Raw genomic sequence first — 13,712 nt, 5'->3', positions numbered from 1 at the left:
ATGGGGAAAACATGTTTTGGGACCCAGCTTTTTTCTCGGCCCCCGCTTGCCGAATCACCCCAAAACTTTCAGGATAGGAGCGGACCGGAGCGCCCCATGAGTTTTGAAAATTTCGCGAAGATTCCTCGACCGGCGCCAAATTTATTGGAAATAGAATGTTGCGGATTTCCTATGGAAAATAGGTCCTAACTATAACTACCTATTGGCGACCGCCAGTAGGTAATATATATATATTCACAGGTTTCAGGGGTGTTATAGTTAGCTGGCCATTTCACTCTTACAAAACCATAGAAATGTCTCCATTATAGTTAGTTCTGCTAACTATAACTCGCGTGCCCGCAATGCACTGCTGAAGTCACATATTGCATCATTCATGACATGGTCAGTGACATCACTGATGACATCTCAAATGACATCACTGATGACATTGCTCCAGCGCGAAGTGCAAAATCCCTCCCTCCGTCACGGACCAAAGATCTCACATACACACACTATCCATACATTTGATGGTGGGGCCCATAACACCAACATTCACTCACCATTAGTCCGTGTGGGAGGCGATTATCTTCCAAGCGCTGGTGTGAGAAGGAAATACCACTTCTACCCTAATGAGCGACAAATCTACACCACCTTCTGTAGCTCATTAGGCCCTAAACTTCACCTTTAGTATTCCTCTCATAAATCGGGATGGATCAGTTAGGTGCAGGTTTAGCTTAATTTCTAATTCTCTAATTAATCTTTTCATTAACACATTTCAATGAATAAACAACCCAACTCATTTCTGTAGATATTCAAATTCAATTTTATATTAATATTGCAAATTAAATCATTCATTTGATCAAGTTGCCATTCATATTTACCTATTCTGGCTAAATGTCGTCCTCTATGTCAAATCTGGCAGTCTCGCAAATCTATGCCCATCAATTTAGTAGGTTCAGTTCATCAGGAGTTTGGGCATTAATTCAGTCCGTCAAAGATTCAGGCAAACAGCTGTCCTGCAGTATCACCGTCCTCTCCATCAGCATAACGTCAGGAAATCGAGAAAGGCCAGAAACGAACCCGCACCAACCTCTCTATTCTACCCTAATTTATAGTAAAAATCATTGACAATTTGTATCGAAACGGGTCTTCAAATGTTCTGATTGGTCCATTGAAATCGTCTGACAGGATTCCCATCAAAATAAAGTCTCTGATGTCATTGTACTTGATTTTTCCGGTTTTTAGTAGCACATTATTGTTCATTCAGAAAAGCTGGCTTGTGTCCCAGAGCAACCTTGAAGGGTACATGTTCATCTGGGGTCATGACGAGGCCACTGTAGCTGTCGTCAGCGCAGGCGCACTTCACCCAAGCCTTGTTCAGCGTCGGCAGTCGGGTTAGGCACCAAAGGCAACCATCTTTCGATATAGGCCAAAATGATCAACTTAAGCAAAGAAACACAAAAAAGTAAATGTTATTCCCTCACTAATACCCATATGTGTGTGTATTTATCTAGCAAAAGCAACACTCAATGCGGTTTATACTTACTAAATAAAGCACGTTTCACAATTACATCATAAAAAGCGACATATATCATGCAATATTCTAATTGTCTATCATTAGTATGCGTACAAATTTCTGTTCACGTATTAATTAAGCCATGCAGATGCAAATCCAACGTGTAATCCATATGTTAGTAAGGTTGGTAAATATTTTCCACAGCACTCCAATCTATTAGTTCGATTATAATTAATTAATTAATCTAATTAATAAAACAACATGCAAATTGGGGTGGGTATACAATTTTAAGCATTACCCGCTCCAGCAATCCCCCCTTTGGTGATTTTATCACCACACCACCCAAAATTTTGTTCTGTCTTACGGAATCTTTAAAATGTTTTCTTGCTCTTAATCATAATTCAGTTTCGCCTACGTCTTCTCTTTTTACTGATTCGTACATACTCTCCTTCCACTCCTCCAATTCTATTCCCTCAATTTCTATTTCTTGTTTCTTATCTTTTCTTTTTGAATTTTCGCTTTTTATTCTTTTCTTATTTTTCTTACTTTTACAGCACATGCAACCTAATCTTATCACTAAAATTATGCAAATTACACATGTTAATGGAAACAATATTTTACCTACAAGAGTACTACCTATTTTTACTAAGAAATTCTTAATAGCAGCTATTTTCTTTCCAATTCTTTCCCAGACACCTTCAACCTCCAGTGGTGCAAGTTCATCATGCAATTCAGTAATATTCTTAATATAAATTTTCAGATCTTTGCTTTCGTCAGGAATGTAAGTACAACAATGTTGAACTTTCAGCATTTCACAGACTCCACCCTCTTTTGCCAATAATGTATGTATGTATGTATAAATATTTGTAGAGCGCACTGCAACCCTACGGGCATCCTGGCGCTAAAGACATAATGAAGGGAAGGAAAAAGGGGGGGGCTTGGAATTAAACTCTGGGGAACAGCCAGGTCTTAAGCTGCCCACGGAAAAGTTTCAGATCCTGCACCTGTCGTAACTCCAAGGGGAGACTATTCCATAGTCGCGCAGCTGCAGAGCTGAAAGCACTGCCTCCCAAAGTAGCTCTCTTTGTCTTGGGAATCAAGGCCAGCCTAGCTGAAGAAGAGCGCAGAGTGCGCGTGGGGACATACCATCTAAAAAGACTTTGCAACGGTTTAGGGCCAAGGCCATGAAGAGCTTTAAAGGTTACACACAGGGATTTAAACATAATTCTCTGTTTCACAGGCAGCCAGTGGAGCTCGGTCAAAGCCTTGGTGCTGGATGAAAAGCGCGGTCTCAAAAGGGCAAGTTTTGCGGCAGCTGCCTGGATACATTGAAGCCTCCGGATCAGATAAGCTGGGGAAGCAAGCAGCAAGGCGTTACAATAGTCCAGGCAACTAAGAATAGTACATCGAACTACTGTACCTCGCACATGGAGGGGCAGTAGAGGCAGGATCCTGCGTAAGCCTCTCATAATCATATAACAGTTCGAGGCCACCTTGTTAACATGCGACTCAAGACTTAGCTTCTCATTGAAACAGACCCCCAGATTACGTACAGTCTTTACTGGGACCAGGGGGGTGTCCAATGGCAGAGGCCAAAAATTGAGAGGAAGGGCTAGAGGTACCCTGCCCACTGAGCAATGTAAGATCTCAGTTTTGGCACCATTAAATTGCAAGGCATTATTTTGCAGCCAAGTCGTCATTTCCAGCATACAGTTGTGGAAGGTGGATAAGGAATCCACCTGATCACCTTCCAAGGAGATGATCAATTGCGTATCATCGGCATAGTTAACTGCCATAATGTTGCAAGATTTAATGATTTGCACCAAAGGTCGCATATAAACATTAAACAATATCGGACTAATAGAGGAGCCCTGTGGGACACCCTGTTTATTAGGCAGAAAATCTGACTGATACGGAGGCAGAAAGACCGCCTGCCGTCTGTCCGACAAATAAGAGCAAAGCCATTTTAGGGCCGAGCATGTGATCCCCACCTCTTCAAGCCGATGTAAGAGAATAGTATGGCTGACTGTATCGAATGCGGCGGATAAGTCAAGCAATATCAGAGTTGCAGACTGTCCCTTATCTGCTCGCATTCGCAGATCATCCAAGGCAGTGATCAATGCAGTCTCGGTACCATGCCCCGGACGAAAGCCAAATTGATTCTCCTCCAGTATACCCTTGCTCTCTAAAAACCCCGAAAGCTCCTGGCTAACGAGGCGTTCAACTATCTTAGCTGGATAAGGCAACAAGGAAATAGGGCGATTGTTCCCATAACAAGCGGGATCCAGCGAGGGTTTTTTCAAAAGGGGAGATACCAACGCATCCTTCCAACAGGCCGGAACCTCACCACAGATTAGTGACTGATTAGTGATCAGATGGAGGTGCGGAAAAGTTTCCGACCCCAATTCCTTTCAGAATTTCTGCGGAATAGGGTCTAACGGAGACCCCGAGCAGACTTTCTTAGCTACATTGGAGAAATCCTCCAAAGAAGGGTATGTCCAATGATCCAAACAAGGTCCTGCCGCTACCTCTTCGTTTAGCCTGAATATTGAACGGTCAGGTGAATCCACTGTTGGTATCCCTACTCCAGCCTTGCAGCTAGTAATAGAATCATACTGCAGGCCCTCGAGGATACCCTTGATTTTATTGTGGAAAAAGGCTGCCAGCCCATCACACAAATCCTGCGAGGGAGTAATCTTATTGGCCAGACACTCTGGATTAGTAAGCCCTCTCAGAATATTAAAAACACAATTAGCACTATTCGGGGAATTTTGAATGAGGTCCGCAAAATACAACGCCTTAGCAGACGCAATAGCGTGCTTGTATCTGCTCGGCAGGTTCCGCCAGGTAGTCTTAGCACTGATTAGATAATGACTACGCCACTGCCTCTCTGCATGCTTGCACTGAATTTTAAAAGCCCTTAGTTCCTCTGAGAACCAGGGGGCCGAAGGGGTACCTCTTTTCCTAAGCTGTTTCAGTGGAGCAAATCGATTAATAGTATTCATAATGTAACTGCAGAGCTCCTTAAAATTAATATCAGCCGACTGCCCTGGAACAGGGAGAGGGGCCGCATTAAACAGAGAAGCACACTGAGCTTTCCTTCTCAGGGCTTTCCAGTCCCTGCCCAGAACACTGTTACTATCTTTAACAGAGGGGGTCTGCCCTTAGGGATCGACAGAATTCTGAATCTAATCAGATGGTGATCAGACCAGTCCACAGGGAGGATATTATCCAGAGTCACTACATCCCCTGCAGCAAATATAAGATCTAGGGCATGTCCTGCCGAATGTGTTGCCTCCAACACATGTTGTGATAGATTAAAATTAGCACAGGATTGAACAATATTGTTATGTGCAGTTTTCATCGTTGCGTTGGGCCAAAGATTAAAGTCTCCCAAAATCAGCAATCTGTGATGAGTAAGTGCCAAATTGCCAATCACAGCCAATAACTGCTGCTGTGACTGTTCGCTCACAGTCCCCGGAGGTCTATAACATAGAATTCCAGTCAGGACATTGCCGGACCTGTCCTTCAGCAAGAAGCCCAGGGTTTCACACTGCGAAATCTCGTCAATATCCAGTGGCGAGAAATCCCATATTTCTTTGAAGATAATACCAGTTCCACCACCCCTGCCATTAGATCTAGGTTTGTGGAAGGCTTTGAACCCAGAGGGGCAAGCAGCGCCAAGTTCCAAATCAAGACCAGGCGCAAGCCAGGTTTCCGTCATAAACAATATATCATAGCTATGCTCATCAATTAACAACTGAATTTCCGTTGAATGCTTGGGGAGAGACCTAACGTTTAAGAGTCCACATTTCAGTCCCTCCTCTTTGGCAGAGCAACCAGGAATCCCTAATGCATGTCCCACTGTCGGCACTTCCGGAATCAGAGCACGGTTATTAAGTTGGTGCAACTGTAACCGGGTGTAGCAGAGCCGCGCATTAGGAGGCCTCGCACAGGGTAGGGACTTGTAAGCAGCATTATATGGCACATTAGGCACATCCGAGGCGCGGATGGGCGCAGACGGGCTTGCCTTTGGCGCGCCTTCGGCGCGCCGCCGGTGCGCCCGCTGCGCGCGTCCGCTGCGCGGTCGCTCCAGGATGACGTTAAGTAGGCGCCAGGCACAGAAAGACTGGAGCACTAACCTCCTAGCGGAAAAGCGCTAGTTCCGGTCAGGCTCGAGTGTGCAAATTTAATTACAAAAATGAGCTTTGTGCAAAAAGCAAAGGCAGCAGCAAAGTATTTTTTAAAACATGGCAAATCAATTTAAAATCAGGCACAGGTAAAAACACACAGTTCCCAATTCGATTCTCCACACCCCCAGAGCGTCACTCCCTTCAATGTCAGTTAGTGCGCGGTCGCTCCAGGATGACGTTAAGTAGGCGCCAGGCACAGAAAGACTGGAGCGCTAACCTCCTAGCAGAAAAGCACTAGTTCCGGTCAGGCTCGAGTGTCCAAAGCTAATTACAAAAATGAGCTTTGTGCAAAAAGCAAAGGCAGCAGCAAAGTATTTTTTAAAACAGGGCGAATCAATTTAAAATCAGGCACAGGTAAAAACACACAGTTCCCAATTCGATTCTCCACACCCCCAGAGCGTCACTCCCTTCAATGTCAGTATATATATATCAAGGGCAAGTCGATTTTGCATTACCATAGCACGCATGGCAACCATTTCAGTGTTAACCAATAAAAATCCTCCAGCGGTGCTTGTTGACAAGCAATCCACTACTGCTGATAATTTTCTAAGTTTGTTTGCATTCAGAGTTATTCCCACTGCTGGTATCAATGCTTGAAAAATATCACCTACAATTTCTGCCCAAGATTCTCTCTTGGTTCTGGCTAAATGATTACTTAAGCTATGTACACCATCTTCTCCTCTATCCATATGAAAAGTTTTCGGAAAGACCAGGCCTACATAACATGTGCCATACCAATGGTCTGGCAAACGATAATATGCCCTGTTCCCACAAATAAAATATAATCCAGGAAAGACTGGATCTCTACCACCTTTAAATCCCCATCCACCCATGATTCGATATGTATCATGGCACTCACTATTACCTAGAAAATAATTATCATACACAGTTTGATTCCTTCGAATGCAAAATTTCCCTTTCTGAGGCCAATCTAAAGCTATAGTTGGACTGGCTTCTCCTTTCAAATGTATTCTTTCTCTATATCCCAGACAGTTTTCTCCACTTTCCCTTCTGCTGCCTTTCTTTGCATTTTCAATCTTCTTTCCTCAACCATGTCTAAGAATGTCTTTTCCTCCTTCTTCAAACTGCATGTCAAATTGTTTCTAAAAATATATTCTAATGTTAGTTCTTTAGTTTCTAAGAAGAATTCACCTAATACCTTAGCAGGTTTTACTTTGTTTAATTTATTACAAGAAGGCACTTGCGCAAAAATGTTATCTACATCTGAAAAATAATATTCTAATTTCCCTGTCTCATAAAATAAACTAGCTATTACACTACATGTTATTCCATATGTTGCCGGAAGGTGATGATATGTCACTCCCTCAGAAACAGATGCAGGTAACTGCATACATAAGTAGCAGTCCCGTACGTCTATTGTCTTTACATATTCATACAATAATTTTGAAAACATATTATTAAAAAAATCTGTTATTGACCTGTCTTTATGCAAATAGTTATTATCTATTCTAGTTGGAACTACCCTTGGAATTTTCCCTATATTAGTTTTGTTCTCACTATGTCCTTGTAATGTATCTATAGTGGCCTTAAAATAAATGACAAGAGCAAGGATGCTCCATAAAAGCATTAATAATCCTGTACAACAACAACACTTTTTACACCATCTTTTCATGAATGTACATCTACCTTTAGTACTTTCTATGTTAGCCATCTTTGTTAAAATGGACCGTGTCTTTTGACTTAGCCTCTTTTACTTCACAACTAGTTTTTTTCTAACCTAAGGTTCTAACACCTATTTGGTTCTACCAGTCTCTATCTTTTGATTCAATATTTTGTTTTCTTCATCAGTAGTTTTCTTGATTTATTCAGTTTGGCATCTCATCATTCTTCACTCTCCTCTCGTTATCCAAATACAGATTCTCCTGAACTTCTGTTTCTTCTTCACCAATGTCGGACAAGAGAACTCTCAGGATTTCCGATTCTATTTCATCCTCAACCCCTTTCAGTACAGCCTCCTCTGGATTTCCTTGACTATCTGCCTCTTCTCCCTTTTCAGGCAGAGCCACGTACGTCCATTCTGGTGACTTATACTTCTGGTTAGGTTTCCTTGTTCTTCTACTCTCTTTGTCTTCAGTTAATTCGTCTTCTTTTGATTTTTCTTGACTTGTCACTTCATTCACCTGTTCAGCTCTCGGTGAATTCACTCTTGTCAGTCGATATCTCAGTTTCGTTATTTTATTGGGCCAAACATCATCTCTTGCAACTCTTTTTACTTTGCTCCCTTTGTCATTCTTTTCATTCCTCCAAGCTCTCTTTCTTAGAACTCGACCTTCAGGTATTTCATTTTCATTCTCTTCAGACTCTGTCTCAACTTGCTTTGTCTTTTCAGCGACTTCTTCTTCCACCACTTGTTTTGTTTTCCCTACTTCTGTCCCTCCTCGGATCTCCGACACGCAATCTTCCTGCTGGCTACTTGTCCCTTCACCTAACTGGATGTTGCAGTTCCCTACACCTCCTCGGGGGTCTTCCGCAGAAATCTGTCCCTCTCTCTCTGTACCTGTCCCTTGTTCACTTAAATTCGTTATTTCAGGTGGAATTTCTCTCAGTCTCTCATCTGGTACTTCCTTTTCACGAATTTCTCTTATTTTGTCTTCAGTACTCTTTCCTCTTTTCTTTCTGTGTTCTTTTTTAGAACCCTGTGCTTCTTGCTCGTTTCCAGAATCGCTGGATTCAGAAATCTGCAATCTTCTTCTCAGAGAGCTACTTCTGGGGACTAAAGCTGAACTTTGTTCTGTTTCCCCCCTTTAAGAGTTTTCTTGTGTCTTTGACCCTTCGTAATCTGACTCAGTGCTTGATTCTGATTCATCAAAGTATTCTTTTCCTGTGCTGTCCACCGGATTCGGAATTCTCTATGTATGACTTGCATGGATCCAGTTCTTCAGTCCAGCACACTTCACAGCTGTGGTCGTGGTCAGAATGACTTGTCGTGGTTTTCCACACCTTGGAACCAAACAATTTCTTCTTCTGTGGACCTTTATCCTTACGCAATCACCTGGGCTCAGATCATGGGCTGGCTTCTTTTCAAGTGTGGTGGCATCTGCTCCAACCTGATGAAACACAGAATGAACTGCATCAGCCAGGCCTTTACAGTATTCCAACACCATATCATCAGTTATTGTCAGCTTGTTGACTGGTATAAACACATGTCTCATCGCACGTCCCATGATTATTTCATGAGGACTCAATCCTGTAGTTCTGTCTGGAATTGACCTTATTGTCATGAGTACTAGAGGCAAGACATCAGGCCATTTCATACCTGTGGCAAAACACATTTTCCCTATTCTATTTTTGATAGTACCATTCATCTGTTCAACCACACCAGAAGCCTCTGGTCGGTAGGCACAATGTAGTTTTTGTTGTACATTCAATGCTTCACAAATGAATCCTACAATCTCATTATGGAAATGTCCTCCTCGATCTGACTCACTTGTCACTGGGAACCCGAACCTGGGGATGAATTCTCTCAGCAGTAGCTTGGCTACTGTCAACCCATCATTTCTTCTTGTTGGGAATGCTTCCACCCACCTAGAGAATAGGCAGACCACAACCAAAACATACCTCAGTATGTTACAGGGAGGCATCTCAATGAAATCTACTTGCATTCTGGTGAAAAGCCCTCCTTTTCGACCTATAGTTCCCAGACTCACTACTGTCTTTCTTCCAGGATTGTATTGCTGACATATTAAGCATCTCTGACAAAGACTTTCTGCTACAAGTCTGAATTTTGCATTGTACCAGGTCTGCTTTAATGACCTGATCATGGCATCTCTCCCAATATGTCCCTGGACATGATACATCCGTGCCATGGTAGACATCATGCTATCAGGCATAACTGGTCTTCCATCTCGATAGACCCACACATGATCCTTTTCCCTTGGGGCACATCCTGCTTTTACCCACTGTCTCATTTCCTCATCTCCTGCCTCATCCTGCAATTGTCTTACTTCTTCCCAAGTTTCCACAATGTTAGTGAACATCAATGAGCAAGAAGACATTTCTCTTTCCTTAGCCCAATTGACCGAATTCTGATTTCGCGCACAATACTGTGCCATGTCGTTAGCATACCTGTTCCCGGTGGCAATATAATCACCACCTTGACTATGAGCAGCACATTTTACAACAGCCAATCGTTTAGGCAGCTGTATCACCTCAAGCAACTTTCCAACCACTTCTGCATTCTTAATAGGAGTTCCACTCGAGGTCAGGAAACCTCTTTGTAGCCATAGTTGGCCAAAGTCGTGGACGACTCCAAAGCCATACTGGCTGTCAGTTATCACAGTCACTCTAACACTCTTTCCCAATCTTGCATGCTCTAGTCAAAGCCACAAGTTCTGCTACTTGGGCTGATTTCACTCCTTTCAGATATGATGCTTCTATTACTGCTGCGACTGTGCATACTGCATACGCTGCACTCAACACTCCTTCATCTGTTCTCAAACATGACCCATCAACGAACATCACAAAATCACTCTCTGGCAAAGGTACATCTTTTATGTCTGGTCGTGGTTTTGTACAAAAATCAAGTACATCCAAACAATCATGATCTACGTCATCTCTTACTTCCACAATCTCAGCATCAGGCAACAAAGTTGCAGGATTCACATTCAAACATCTTGCAAGACTCACATTAGTTGCACCCAATATGACCTTTTCATACTTAGTCAGCCGACTGTGTGTCATATACTGAGTACGACTCCTCGTCAACAGAATTGCTACATCATGGGGTACAAACACTTTCAACGGATATCCCATCACAATTCCTTCACTCTGCTCCAAACTTCGACATGTTGCAGCCACCGCTTTCAAACATCCAGGTAAACCTACAGCTACTGGATCTAGCATTGATGAAAAATATGCAAATTGTCTTCTCATTTTTCCATGCTTCTGGGTCAACACAGAAAGTGCACATCCATTTCTCTTACTGCAATACAACTCAAATTATTTTTCATAGTCAGGCATACCTAATGCAGGTGCTTCACACAAACCATCTCTCAATTGTCTAAAAGCTGCCAATTCTTCCTTGTTTAATTCAAGGGGATCTTTCACATCACTTCTCGTTAATTGCACCAAAGGCTTTGCGATCAAGGAGAAATTACCAATCCACTGACGACAGTACCCACCCATTCCCAAAAACATTCTCACTTCTCTTTGAGTCATGGGAGCTCTCATTCCTTTTATTATTCTGATTCTGTCTATGGTTATTTTCCTTAGTCCTTTCTCAATGTTATGTCCCAAATACTGCACTTCAAGTTTCCAAAACTGTAACTTCGCTGGTGACACTTTAAGTCCCCCATCTGCAAATGATTCAGCAAGGCTATTGTATCTACCTCACAGGCTTCATGTGTTTTTGACGCCACCAAAAGGTCGTCAATATATTGGACCAATACAGAGCTTTCTGGCATTTCTAGACTCTCCAAAGACTTCTTTAATAGCTGATTGAATATTGAGGGGCTCTCTGTGTACCCATGTGGGATTCGGCACCATGCCAAAATACGCTCACCAAAACGAAATGCAAAAATTTGCTGACTGTTGTGATGCAATGGGAAAAGAAAGCATGACACAGATCAATCACTGTATACCATTATGCATCATGTGGAATCAGATATAAAATCACTGATGGATTTGGTACAATGGGACAACATGATACCACAATTTTATTTACCTTTCTCAGATCTTGCACTATCCTGAATTTCCCATTTGGCTTTTTCAGTCCCATTATCGGTGAATTACATGGACTACTCATTATTTCTCTCAAACTTCCTTGCCTGATCATTCTCTCTATTACAGGAGTTACACCTCCAATTATTTAAGGTGTCAGCTTGGACTGCGGAACGTTTGGATATGTTACTCCTTCCTTTACAGTTATTTTGATTGGATCTACATTTCTCATTAGTCCTACATCTTCTCCAGTGAAATCCCAAACTTCTGCCTTTACAGATTGTCTCAATTCTTTAGGTAATTCATCAGGGTTGAATACAGCATATGTTTCAGTAACTTCATTTTCTCTGTTAGCTATGGTCATCTTGTACAATACATCATCATCTGGTGTTTCAAAAGCTATTCCATCTGGAGTACAAAATATAGTGCAATTCATTTTGCACAACAGGTCCCTACCTAATAAATTTACAGGACTAGTGTCACACACCACAAATCGGTGCATTTCTGAAAATTTCCCTATGCTAACTTTCACTGGGTCTGTAAGATATGTTTTAATCTGTCTGTTGGACACACCAACTACTTGGATCGTTTCATCCGAGAGAGGAAGATTCTTAACATCAGCTGATCTAACAGTTGATCGAGTAGCACCAGTATCCACTAGGAAAGTAATATTTTCATCATTAACCCTCCCATCTACAAAAGGTCCTGTCTGGTCTACTTCTAGAGTTGCGCCAAGTACGCACTCTTCTTCCTCCCTTCGGCACCGTCAATAGCTCTCTTCTGAGTCACTCTCATCGCGTTGCAGCCAATACTGCGAGACAGCGCTAGTGCGTGGCAGCTTATTTACCTGTTCTTCATTGTAGAATCCCGATTCACTACTATACTTCTGTGTGTTTCTGCTCTGTGGAAAAGGCGGTTTTGGCACCTGATTCTGTGGGGGAACAACTTGCTGCTGTTGCTGCAGTTGACCACTCACCTCATGCTGCACCTGTGGGTTCAATGATGGATTTTCATTGTTAGTACTCGGGGGAAACTTACACTCAGATTTCCAATGCCCTATCCTGCCGCAATTATGACACAGGAATTTCTTTTTCGCTTCTTCAATATTCCCTTTATACTTCTCATTATTAAATTTAGGCTTTGACCCTGCTTGTTCCACCAATTGTGCTTCCTGTCTCTCCGCTACCTTTACCTGTGCCCACATTGCCTTCTCCTTTAACTTCCGCTGTTTTGCTTCAATTTCATCACTGAAGTATTTGGCATGTCTCAATACTTCATCTATTTTCTTGTTTTGCCAATCTACCGTATGCTGTTTAATCAACTCACCTATTTCTGGACGTAAACCATATGCAAATCTGTATACAAAATGACTCAAATCCTTTTCACTCAGATTCTCATCTCCGCTAAACTGCTTAAAAGCTTGTATTAGCCTCTCGTAATATGCATGTACTGACTCTTTACTTTCCTGGTGTGTTCGATCAATTTTTACCCAATCTCTCTCTTTAGGGGGCACTTTATGTTTCAGAAATACCATAACCTGCTCATGTTTCTTCATTGCCTCGGGGTCCGGAGCTCCTGTTTTAGGATCCCTAGGATATTCCTTGGTTGGCCAATTTATCATTAATTTACACTCTGACCATAGATCTGCTGGTACTATTATGTCAAACAGACTATTCAAATCAATCCATAATACTTTAGACAATTTCACAAATCTGTCTACCTGCCTGTACCACTCGACGGGCTTTTCACGTAGTCGAGGGAAATCATTCTTAAAAGACAAAATGTCCTGTCTCGTCCATGGGACATGTACATATCCTCCTCCTGGAATCTCCCTCATAGGGCATTCTATCACTACCTTCTCCTTTTCTCTCACAGGAAATGCTCAAAATGTCTTATCTGAGGCATCATACCATTTTCTTTACAACCTGCTTCTCCATTTATCCACGTCTCCCCATTTTCTTAGCAAAATGATTATGTCCTTAATTTGACCTATTCGTCCTGTGGTGTTTATATTCTCAATGTCCTTTTCAGTGAATTCTACTCGATATGGTTTCTGTAAGGCTTTTACCTTTTCAATATCAATGCCCATCTCATTTGCTACTTTTTCTAACCTTTCATGTAAGTTTTTCACTCTCCAGGTCACACACTTGCACAAAAATAATAATTCTTCATCCTGATAGGTTTTCAATTTTTCTGTCGGGATAGTCCCTACTATTAATTCTTCAAATACCATTCGTAACTTGGCCACATCAATTGATTGTGATTCCTTGTCTTTCCTCTGCAAGCTTCTTAACCATTCACTTAACTCGTCTGTTGATGGTCCTACTGGTTTTTCTATACTTCCG

Source organism: Triturus cristatus, chromosome 2_2 (assembly GCF_964204655.1).
Source record: "Triturus cristatus chromosome 2_2, aTriCri1.1, whole genome shotgun sequence".
Taxonomy (NCBI): domain Eukaryota; kingdom Metazoa; phylum Chordata; class Amphibia; order Caudata; family Salamandridae; genus Triturus; species Triturus cristatus.
Note: the sequence above shows the minus strand (reverse complement) of the source record.